Here is an 11568-nt window from a genome sequence, read left to right on the forward strand (position 1 = left end):
ACTTCCCTGACACCACACGAGAGGCTCCCTGAGCTCCCGGTCGTACCTTGTGAGAAACCCCACACTGGCACCGCAGCTCCAGAAAAACCACGAGACTCCCCCGACATCGCGAGATGAGGGCCTTCTTTTCCTGCATCGCCTGGAGAGCAATCCCGCGTGCTCTCTCCAAACTCCACAAGAGAGGAGCCAAGATTGCTGAGGAGTAGGACGGGGAGAACTCTTACCCCCCCAAACAATTTCATCAAAAGAGCATTTAAACGTCGAGTAAATTCCACAATACAACTTATGAATGCTGCCAGAGGACATCAGGCACCCAGAAAAGAACCCAACTCTTGGAAAGTAGGTAGGAAAAAGTATAAAAGACAAAAAAAGAGACAAAAGAGGGAGGGAGGGATTTCCGTCCTGGGAAGATAGTCTTAAAAAGAGAAAAGTTTCCAAACACCAGGAAAGCTTTTCACTGCCAAATCTTTGCCAAGCTTTGGAAGCACAAAGGGCAACATAAGGGGGATAAAAATAAATAAACAATTAAAACTCGCAGATTGCAAGCCCTACGGTAACTCCCCCAGCCGCGAAGCAGTGCAGACGCCTGCTCACACCATTAGCAAGCAGGGGCTGGGCAGGGAGGCGCAGCGCGGGCTGCATCGCTTAGAGTAAAAATCTGGCCTGAATACCCTGAGCGCTATCTGAACGAAATAACTTGGGCTAGCAAACCAGACTCTGGGATATCTACCACGCAAAAAGCCAGCCCTAACCTAAGACACCGCCAGGCCCGCGCATGGAACAAAGGACTGAACAGAGATAGCCGGCTGCAGACCTTCCCCCTCCGGTGACAGGCAGCCAGAGCCGGAAGGGGGCAATCGCAGCCCCAGAGAGACATTATCTATAAAACTGTAAGCAGGCTTCTTTGCTAACTAAAACTTCTTGGGGATCTGGACGGTCAACATCTGCCTGAGAAGGTGCGCCTGTTTTACACCCAGATAACCGAGTGGCGGGGAGGCGATAAGTCACAACATTGGCGCTCGCCAAACACCTCATCACCTGAGCTGCTCGGACCTGGGAAGAGCACAAAACGCAGGCCCAACCGAGTCTGTGCCTCTGAGGACTACCCGAGTGCCTGAACCTGAGCGGCTTGGACCTGGGAGGTGCATGCAGCCCAGGGCCAGCCTCGGATTGTTCCCGGTGGAACAACCTAGAGCCCGAGCAGTGTGGGCAGGGAGGCTACACGTGCCGTGAGCGGGGGCAGACCCAGTGTGGCTGAGGCACTGCGAGCGCATGCCAGTGTTATTTGTTTGCAGCATCACTCCCTCCCTCCCTCCCCACAGCGCAACTGAACAAGTGAGCCTAAAAAAAAAAAGTGTCCTCCACCGTCCCCTTTGTGTCAGGGCGTAAACCAGACACTGAAGAGACCAGCAAACAAAAGAAGCTATAACAGAGGGAAACGCCTTGGAAGCTACAGGCAATAGATTAAAACCCTGTGGTTACTAGGACTACATAGGAAGGCGCCTATAGATCTTGAGAAATATAAGTCGGACCAAGGAACTAGCCAAAAATGAACCGAACCCACGATACTCACAACAAAACCAGAGAAAGTCCTAGATATATTTTTATGATCATTCTTACTTTTTTTAAATTTTTTTAATTTTAAGTTCTCTATTGTTCATTTAATTTTCACTTTTATAACCTATTACTTTGCAAAAAAAAAAGACCCTATTTTTTTCTTCTTCAGCAAACTTCATATATATATATATATATATATAATAATTTTTTGACATTGTTTTTTTGTTTTGTCTTTTTTTTCTTCTTTTCTTTAACATTCTATTTTTCAAATTCCAAACTGTACTCTAGATTTTTAATTTATGCTTTTTGATATTTGATATCAATTTTGTACCTGTAGTTTCTTTATAATTTTTGCGACATTGCTTGTTTTTGTTTGTTTGTTTTCTCTTTCGTTTTCTTCTTCCTTTTTTTTAACATTGTATTTTTGAAATTCCAAACTCTACTCTAGATTTTTAATTTTTGCTTTTTGGTATTAGTTATCAATTTTGTACCTGTATTTTCTTGATAATTTTTGCGACCTTGTTTGTTTTTCTTTGTTCGTTTTTTCTCTCTTTCTTTTCCTTCTTCTTTTCTTTAACATCGTATTTTTGAAATTCCAAACTCTACTCTAGATTTTTAATTTTTGCTTTTATGTATTTGTTACCAATTTTGTACCTTTAAGAACCCAATCTTCAGTACCCATTTTTCACTAGGGAGCAAGATTACTGGCTTGACTGCTCTCTCTCCCTTTGGACTCTCCTTTTTCTCCACCAGGTCGCCTGTGTCTCCTCCCTAACCCCTCTCTACTCTACCCAACTCTGTGAATTTCTGTGTATTCCAGACGGTGGAGAACACTTAGGGAACTGATTACTGGCTGTATCTGTCTCCCTCCTTTTCATTCCCCCCTTTTATCCTTATGGCCACCTCTGTCTCCTTCCTCCTTCTTCTCATCTCTGTATAACTCTGTGAACATCTCTGAGCGGTCCAGTTGTGGAGTGCACATAAGGAAGTGACTACTGGCCAGCCCACTCTCTCCACTATTGATTCCACCTGATCTCATTTGGGTCACCTCTAACTCCCTCCTCCCTCTTCTCTTCTCCATGTAACGCTGTGAACCTTTCTGAGTGGCCCTCACAGTAGAGAAACTTTTCTTCTTTAACGTAGATGTTTTATCAATGGTGCTGTATAGAAGGAGAAGTTTTGAAACTACTGTAAAAGTAAGACAGATAACTGGAAGCAGGAGGCTTAAGTCCAAACCCTGACTCCAGGGAACTCCTGACTCCAAGGAACATTAATTGACAGGAGCTCATCAAATGCCTCCATACCGACACTGAAATCAAGCACCACACAAGGGCCAACAAGTTCCAGGGCAAGACATACCAAGCAAATTCTCCAGCAACAAAGGAACGCAGCCCTGAGCTTCAAGATACAGGCTGCCCAAAGTCACCCCAAAACCACAGACATCTCATAACTCATTACTGGACACTTCATTGCACTCCAGAGAGAAGAAATACAGCTCCACCCACCAGAACACGGACACAAGCTTCCCTAACCAGGAAACCTTGACAAGACACCTGTACAAACCCACACACAGCGAGGAAATGCCACAGTAAAGAACTCCACAAACTGCCAGAATACAGAAAGGACACCCCAAACTCAGCAATTTAAACAAGATGAGACAGAGGAATACCCAGCAGATAAAGGAACAGGATAAATGCCCACCAAACCAAACAAAAGAGGAAGAGATAGGGAATCTACCTGATAAAGAATTCCGAGTAAGGAGAGTGAAATGGATCTAAAATCTTGAAATTAAAATGGAATCACAGATAAATAGCCTGGAGACAAGGATTGAGAAGATGCAAGAAAGGTTTAACAAGGACCTAGAAGAAATAAAAAAAGAGTCAATATATAATGAATAATGCAATAAATGAAATTAAAAACACTCTGGAGGCAACAAATAGTAGAATAACAGAGGCAGAAGATAGGATTAGTGAATTCGAAGATAGAATGGTAGAAATAAATGAATCAGAGAGGATACATGAAAAACGAATTAAAAGAAATGAGCACAATCTCAGAGACCTCCAGGACAATATTAAATGCTACAACATTCGAATCATAGGGGTCCCAGAAGAAGAAGACAAAAAGAAAGACCGTGAGAAAATACTTGAGGAGATAATAGTTGAAAACTTCCCTAAAATGGGGAAGGAAATACTCACTCAAGTCCAAGAAACCCAGAGAGTCCCAAACAGGATAAAGCCAAGGCGAAACCCCCCAAGACACATATTAATCACATTAACAAAAATCAAACACAAAGAACAAATATGAAAAGCAGCAAGGGAAAAACAACAAATAACACACAAGGGAATTGCCATAAGGATAACAGCTGATCTTTCAATAGAAACTCTTCAAGCAAGGAGGGAATGGCAAGACATACTTAAAATGATGAAAGAAAATAACCTACAGCCCAGATTATTGTACCCAGCAAGGATCTCATTCAAGTATGAATGAGAAATCAAAAGCTTTTCAGACAAGCAAAAGCTGAGAGAATTCTGCACCACCAAACCAGCTCTCCAACAAATACTAAACAGGAAACACAAAAACGGTGTATAAATTCAAACCCCAAACAATAAAGTAAATGGCAATGGGATCATACTTATCAGTAATTACCTTAAACGTAAATGGGTTGAATGCTCCAACCAAAAGACAAAGACTGGCTGAATGGATACAAAAACAAGACCCCTACATATGTTGTCTACAAGAGACCCACCTCAAAACAGGGGATACATACAGACTGAAAGTGAAGGGCTGGAAAAAGATTTTCCATGCAAATAGGGACCAAAAGAAAGCAGGAGTAGCGATACTCATATCAGATAAAATAGACTTTAAAACAAAGGCTGTGAAAAGAGACAAAGAAGGTCACTACATAATGATCAAAGGATCAATCCAAGAAGAAGATATAACAATTATAAATATATATGCACCCAACGTGGGAGCACCACAGTATGTAAGACAAATGCTAACAAGTATGAAAGGAGAAATTAACACTAACACAATAATAGTTGGAGATTTTAATACCCCACTCACACCTATGGATAGATCAACTAAACAGAAATTTAACAAGGAAACACAAACTTTAAATGATACAATAGACCAGTTAGACCTAATTGATATCTATAGGACATTTCATCCCAAAACAATGAATTTCACCTTTTTCTAAAGTGCACATGGAACCTTCTCCAGGATAGATCACATCCTGGGCCATAAAGCTAGCATTGGTAAATTCAAAAAAATAGAAATCATTCCAAGCATCTTTTCTGACCACAATGCAGTAAGATTAGATCTCAATTACAGGAGAAAAACTATTAAAAATTCCAACATATGGAGGCTGAACAACACGCTGCTGAATAACCAACAAATCACAGAAGAAATCAAAAAAGAAATCAAAATTTGCATAGAAACGGATGAAAATGAAAACACAACAACCCAAAACTTGTGGGACACGGTAAAAGCAGTCCTAAGGGGAAAGTTCATAGCAATACAGGCACACCTCAAGAAACAAGAAAAAAGTCAAATAAATAAACTAACTCTACACCTAAAGCAACTAGAAAAGGAAGAAATGAAGAACCCCAGGGTTAGTAGAAGGAAAGAAATCTTAAAAATTAGAGCAGAAATAAATGCAAAAGAAACAAAAGAGACCATAGCAAAAATCAACAAAACCAAAAGCTGGTTCTTTGAAACGATAAATAAAATTGACAAACCATTAGCCAGACTCATCAAGAAACAAAGGGAGAAAAATCAAATCAATAAAATTAGAAATGAAAATGGAGAGATCACAACAGAAAACACAGAAATACAAAGGATCATAAGAGACTACTATCAACAATTATATGCCAATAAAATGGACAACGTGGAAGAAATGGACAAATTCTTAGAAAAGTACAACTTTCCAAAACTGGACCAGGGAAGAACTAGAAAATCTTAACAGACCCATCACAAGCACGGAAATGGAAACTGTAACCAAAAATCTTCCAGCCAACAAAAGCCCAGGTCCAGACGGCTTCACAGCTGAATTCTATGAAAAATTTAGAGAAGAGCTAACACCTATCCTGCTCAAACTCTTCCAGAAAATTGCAGAGGAAGGTAAACTTCCAAACTCATTCTATGAGGCCACCATCAGCCTAATACCAAAACCTGCCAAAGATCCCACAAAAAAAGAAAACTACAGGCCAATATCACTGATGACATAGATGCAAAAATCCTTAACAAAATTCTAGCAATCAGAATCCAACAACACATTAAAAAGATCATACACCATGACCAAGTGGGCTTTATCCCAGGGATGCAAGGATTCTTCAATATCCACAAATCAATCAATGTAATACACCACCTTAACAAATTGAAAAATAAAAACCATATGATTTTCTCAATAGATGCAGAGAAAGCCTTTGACAAAATTCAACATCCATTTATGATAAAAAATCTCCAGAAAGCAGGAATAGAAGGAACATACCTCAACATAATAAAAGCTATATATGACAAACCCACAGCAAACATTATCCTCAATGGTGAAAAATTGAAAGAATTTCCTCTAAAGTCAGGAACTAGACAAGGGTGTCCACTTTCACCATTACTATTCAACATAGCTTTGGAAGTTTTGGCCACAGCAATCAGAGCAGAAAAAGAAACAAAAGGAATCCAAATTGGAAAAGAAGAAGTGAAACTCTCACTGTTTGCAGATGACATGATCCTCTACATAGAAAACCCTAAAGACTCCACCAGAAAATTACTAGAACTAGTCAATGACTATAGTAAAGTTGCAGGATATAAAATCAACACACAGAAATCCCTTGAATTCCTATACACTAATAATGAGAAAACAGAAAGAGAAATTAAGGAAACAATTTCATTCACCATTGCAACGGAAAGAATAAAATACTTAGGAATATACCTACCTAAAGAAACTAAAGACCTATATATAGAAAACTATAAAACACTGGTGAAAGAAATCAAAGAGGACACTAATAGGTGGAGAAATATACCATGTTCATGGATTGGAAGAATCAATATAGTGAAAATGAGTATACTACCCAAGGCAATTTATAGATTCAATGCAATCCCTATCAAGCTACCAACAGTATTCTTCACAGAGCTAGAACAAATAATTTCACAATTTGTATGGAAATACAAAAAACCTCGAATAGCCAAAGCGATCTTGAGAAAGAAGAATGGAACTGGAGGAATCAACCTACCTGATTTCAGGCTCTGCTACAAAGCCACAGTTATCAAGACAGTATGGTACTGGCACAAAGACAGAAATATAGATTAGTGGAACGAAATAGAAAGCCCAGAGATAAATCCACACACATATGGACACCTTATCTTTGACAAAGGAGGCAAAAATATACAATGGATTAAAGACAATCTCTTTAACAAGTGGTGCTGGGAAATCTGGTCAACCACTTGTAAAAGAATGAAACTAGAACACTTTCTAACACAATACACAAAAATAAACTCAAAATGGATTAAAGATCTAAACGTAAGACCAGAAACTATAAAACTCCTAGAGGAGAACATAGGCAAAACACTCTCTGAAATACATCACAGCAGGATCCTCTATGACCCACCTCCCAGAATATTGGAAATAAAAACAAAAATAAACAAATGGGACCTAATTAACCTTAAAAGCTTCTGCACATCAAAGCAAACTATTAGCAAGGTGAAAAGACAGCCTTTGGAATGGGAGAAAATAATAGGAAATGAAGCAACTGACAAACAACTAATCTCAAAAATATACAAGCAACACCTACAGCTCAACTCCAGAAAAATAGATGACCCAATCAAAAAATGGGCCAAAGAACTAAATAGACATTTCTCCAAAGAAGACATACAGATGGCTAACAAACACATGAAAAGATGCTCAAAATCACTCATTATCATAGAAATGCAAATCAAAACCACTATGAGGTACCATTTCACGCCAGTCAGAATGGCTGCAATCCAAAAGTCTACAAATAATAAATGCTGGAGAGGGTGTGGAGAAAAGGGAACCCTCTTACACTGTTGGTGGGAATGCAAACTAGTACAGCCACTATAGAGAACAGTGTGGAGATTCCTTAAAAAACTGGAAATAGAACTGCCTTATGATCCAGCAATCCCACTGCTGGGCATACACACTGAGGAAACCAGAAGGGAAAGAGACACGTGTACCCCAATGTTCATCGCAGCACTGTTTCTAATAGCCAGGACATGGAAGCAACCTAGATGTCCATCAGCAGATGAATGGATAAGAAAGCTGTGGTACATATACACAATGGAGTATTACTCCGCCATTAAAAAGAATAGAATGAATCAGTTCTAATGAGGTGGATGAAACTGGAGCCGATTATACAGAGTGAAGTAAGCCAGAAAGAAAAACACCAATACAGTATACTAACGCATATATATGGAACTTTGAAAGACGGTAACAATAACCCTGAGTACGAGACAGCAAAAGAGACACTGATGTATAGAAGAGTCTTATGGACTCTGTGGGAGAGGGAGAAGGTGGGAAGATGTGGGAGAATGGCATTGAAACATGTAAAATATCATGTATGAAAAGAGTTGCCAGTCCAGGTTTGATGCATGACACTGGATGCTTGGGGCTAGTGCACTGGGACGACCCAGAGGGATGCTATGGGGGGGGGAGGAGGGAGGAGGGTTCAGGATGGGGAGCACATGTATACCTGAGGCAGATTCATTTTGATATTTGGAAAAACTAATACAATTATGTAAAGTTTAAAAATAAAATAAAATTAAAAAAAAAATCCACAGGAGGCTTGACTCCCTTTAGGCCACTCAGTGGTCTCCAAGAAATACCCGTCGGGACTCGAGAGCAGAGCAGAGTCCTTTCCTTCCTCTCGAGATGAGGTCTGACTCCTCGGGTGCGTCTCAAATGCAACCCCGAGATCTCTGTCGCCCCTGGAGAGGAACATTAGGTCCTGGACACAAGCTTAGATGAGGTCTCTTTTGCCCTGAAGTGACTCGAGAGCAATCCCTAGCTCTCTCTCGCAACTCCAATGGAAGATTGGACTTCCCTGGGCCAACACAAGAGGAAGCCTGAATTCCCCATCGTAACTCGAGAATCCCGCCGAAACTCGAGAAAAACCACATGGTTACCCCGTCATCGCAAGATGAGGCCCTTGCCCGCTACAGCGTCTAAAGAGAAGTCCCAGGTTTCTTCTTGAAGTGTTTTCACACTTCAAGTGTGAAAACTTGGCACCCTTGATGCGATTCCAAAAGTTCCCCGACACCCTGGTCTCTCTCGAGGGGAACACCGAGGTTCCCGGTACGACTTCATCTGAGCCACTTCTCCCCTCCTGATTGCGACTGGAGGGTCGACTCCCGTGCTTTGTCTGGAAGGGGTTCCCAACCTTCCCAGCGCACCTCAGGATGAGGCCGGTCTAACGAGAATATTTGAGACGTAGCTTCATGGGTGGTAACACATGCTGAAAGACCCCGATTCCCCGGTCCACTCTTGATAAGAACCCGATGCCCGGACACCTCTTGAAAGGCAACCCTGTGGAAGAAGCCACAACACGAAGGGGCACTGACACCCTCGTGCATCGTCCGGAAAAACCCGCAGATTCCAAACACAGTTCAACAAGTTGCCTGTCACCCCGTGAATAACTCGAGAGGCAAGCGGAGTTCCATTCCTCCTTACAAGACGAGGCCTGACTCTCCTGTCCCAACTCTGCAGGGACCCTGCGATCAGAGTCAGAAATGGAGACGAACCCTGAGGTTCCTGCCTCCACTCGAGATGAGGCCCTCTTCTATTGCACCAAACCCAGTGGAGTCCCGAGAGGGCCCTCCCAACTCCAGGGTATCCTTGACTTCTCAGAGGCACACTGAGAAGCTCCCTGAGGCCACCGGCACTAGTCGAGGGAACCCAGGGTTTACTGCCGTGACCCAAGAAACACCTTGAAAGTCCTTCTTTAACGGTTCTTGAGGCCCGATACACCTTCCATGACTCTACAGCAATGACGCGCTCCCCCTCGCAATGCGCATGGAGACCTGACTTCCCAAGCGCCACATGAGAGGCTCCCTGAGCTCCCCGTAGTACCTCATGAGAAACCCCACACTGGCGCTGCAACTCGAGAAAACCCACGAGACGCCCCCTTCATCGCGAGATGATGGCCTTCTTTTCCTGCATGGCCTGGAGAGCAATCACGAGTCCTCTCTCCAAACTCCACAGGAGGCTTGACTCCCTTTAGGCCACTCAGTGGGCTCCAAGATATACCCGTCGCAACTCGAGAGGAGAGTGGAGTCCTTCGCTTCCCCTCGAGACAAGGACTGACTCCCCGGGTGCATCAGGAAAGCAACCCCGAGATCCCTGTCCCCCCTGGAGACGAACATTATGTCCTGGACACAAGCCTAGATAAGGTCTCTTTTGCCCTGCAGTAACTCAAGCGCAATCCCTAGCTCTCCCTCGCAACTCGAATGGAAGACTGGACTTCCCTGGGCCAACACAAGAGGAAGCCTGAATTTCCTGACCTAACTTGAGAATCCCACCACAACTCGAGAAAAACGACGTGGTTAACCCGTCACCACAAGATGAGGCCCTTGCCAGCTACAGCGTCTCAAGAGAAGTCTCACGTTCCGTCTTGAAATTTGAAACGGTACTTGGCACCTTTGATGTGACTCCAAAAGTTCCCCGACATCCCAGTTTTATTCGAGGGGAACATCGAGGTTCCCGGCACCACTTCATCTGAGCCCCTTCTCCCCTCCTGATCGGGACAAGAGGGTCAATTCACTTGCTTTGTCTGAAAGGGTTACCGACCTTCCTGGTGCACCTCAGGTTGAGGTCCGTCTCAAGAAGAAATTCGAGACGTAGGCTTGTGGGTGGTGCCACATGCCGAAAGACACTGATTTCCTGGTCTGCTCTTGATAAGAATCTGAAGGCTGGATACCTCTTCGAAGGCAACCCTGTGTATGAAGGCAAAAAACGAAGGGGAACTGACACCCCCATGCATCGTCCGGATAAAACCGCAGGTTCCACACACAGCTCGACAAGTGGCCTGTTATCCGGTGAACAACTCGAGAGTCCAGTGGAGTTCCATTCCTCCACACAAGACGAGGCCTGACTCTCCTGTCCTAACTCTGTAGGGACTCTGTGTTCAGAGTCAGAAATGGAGAGCAACCCTGAGGTTCCTGCTTCAAATCGAGATGAGGCCCTCTTCTGACAAGGTCCAGCCTCGGCTGGTCCAGGGTTTTCGAAGGGGAGACAGAGTAGGCGACCTATTGATTTATTTATCGAAGATATAAAGAGTAATAGAATGAGGATAGCTCAGTAGGAAAATTTAGTGGAGAAAAGAAGCTGAGTAGCTTGGTTTATGCGGAAAATCAGTATAACCCGTGACACCAGGTTAGCTCTGACCACGGAGGCCGCAGGCTCCCTCTCGAATAGCGAAAACTGCCCCACCTTAGACACCTTCTCAAGTGGTCTTCGAAGCCCAGGCAAATAAATGGTCGCAGAGGATATCCGCGCTCCAGATGGACACTCATCTGAAAATTGAGGGGAAGAATGACATTAGGAGGCTAAGCGTTGGCAATCAAGGCCCGTAGCTTTATTTTCAACAGGGGTTTTTATACCCTAAGTTACACATAGAGGATAATGGGGATGCAAAGACAGCAGCCTTTGATCCTTATCAAAAACCAGAGTTTCTGTCCTGCAAATGTATCGTATACAAATGGTTTAGGTGATTTACATCATCTTCTAGCCAGAAGACCTATTAACATTTTATGACTCTTGACAAAGACTTATCAACCATAAGACTTATTTTCTCTAAGAGTAATTATTTTAAGGTTTGGCCCCATCTTTCGAAGATAAAATTGCATTCCTATAGGGCAGATGTGTAATGGGCTTACAACAAAGGAAATAATTTATTACCTTAAGGGTCTAAAGTTAGTAACACCAAGGCCACTACTTATTTCTTCTACATACCAACTATATTAATTAATACACATTCAAGGATACAATTCAGGGGATGTGGAAAC

The sequence above is a fragment of the Bubalus kerabau genome, unplaced genomic scaffold (assembly GCF_029407905.1).
Source record: "Bubalus kerabau isolate K-KA32 ecotype Philippines breed swamp buffalo unplaced genomic scaffold, PCC_UOA_SB_1v2 scaffold_30, whole genome shotgun sequence".
Taxonomy (NCBI): domain Eukaryota; kingdom Metazoa; phylum Chordata; class Mammalia; order Artiodactyla; family Bovidae; genus Bubalus; species Bubalus kerabau.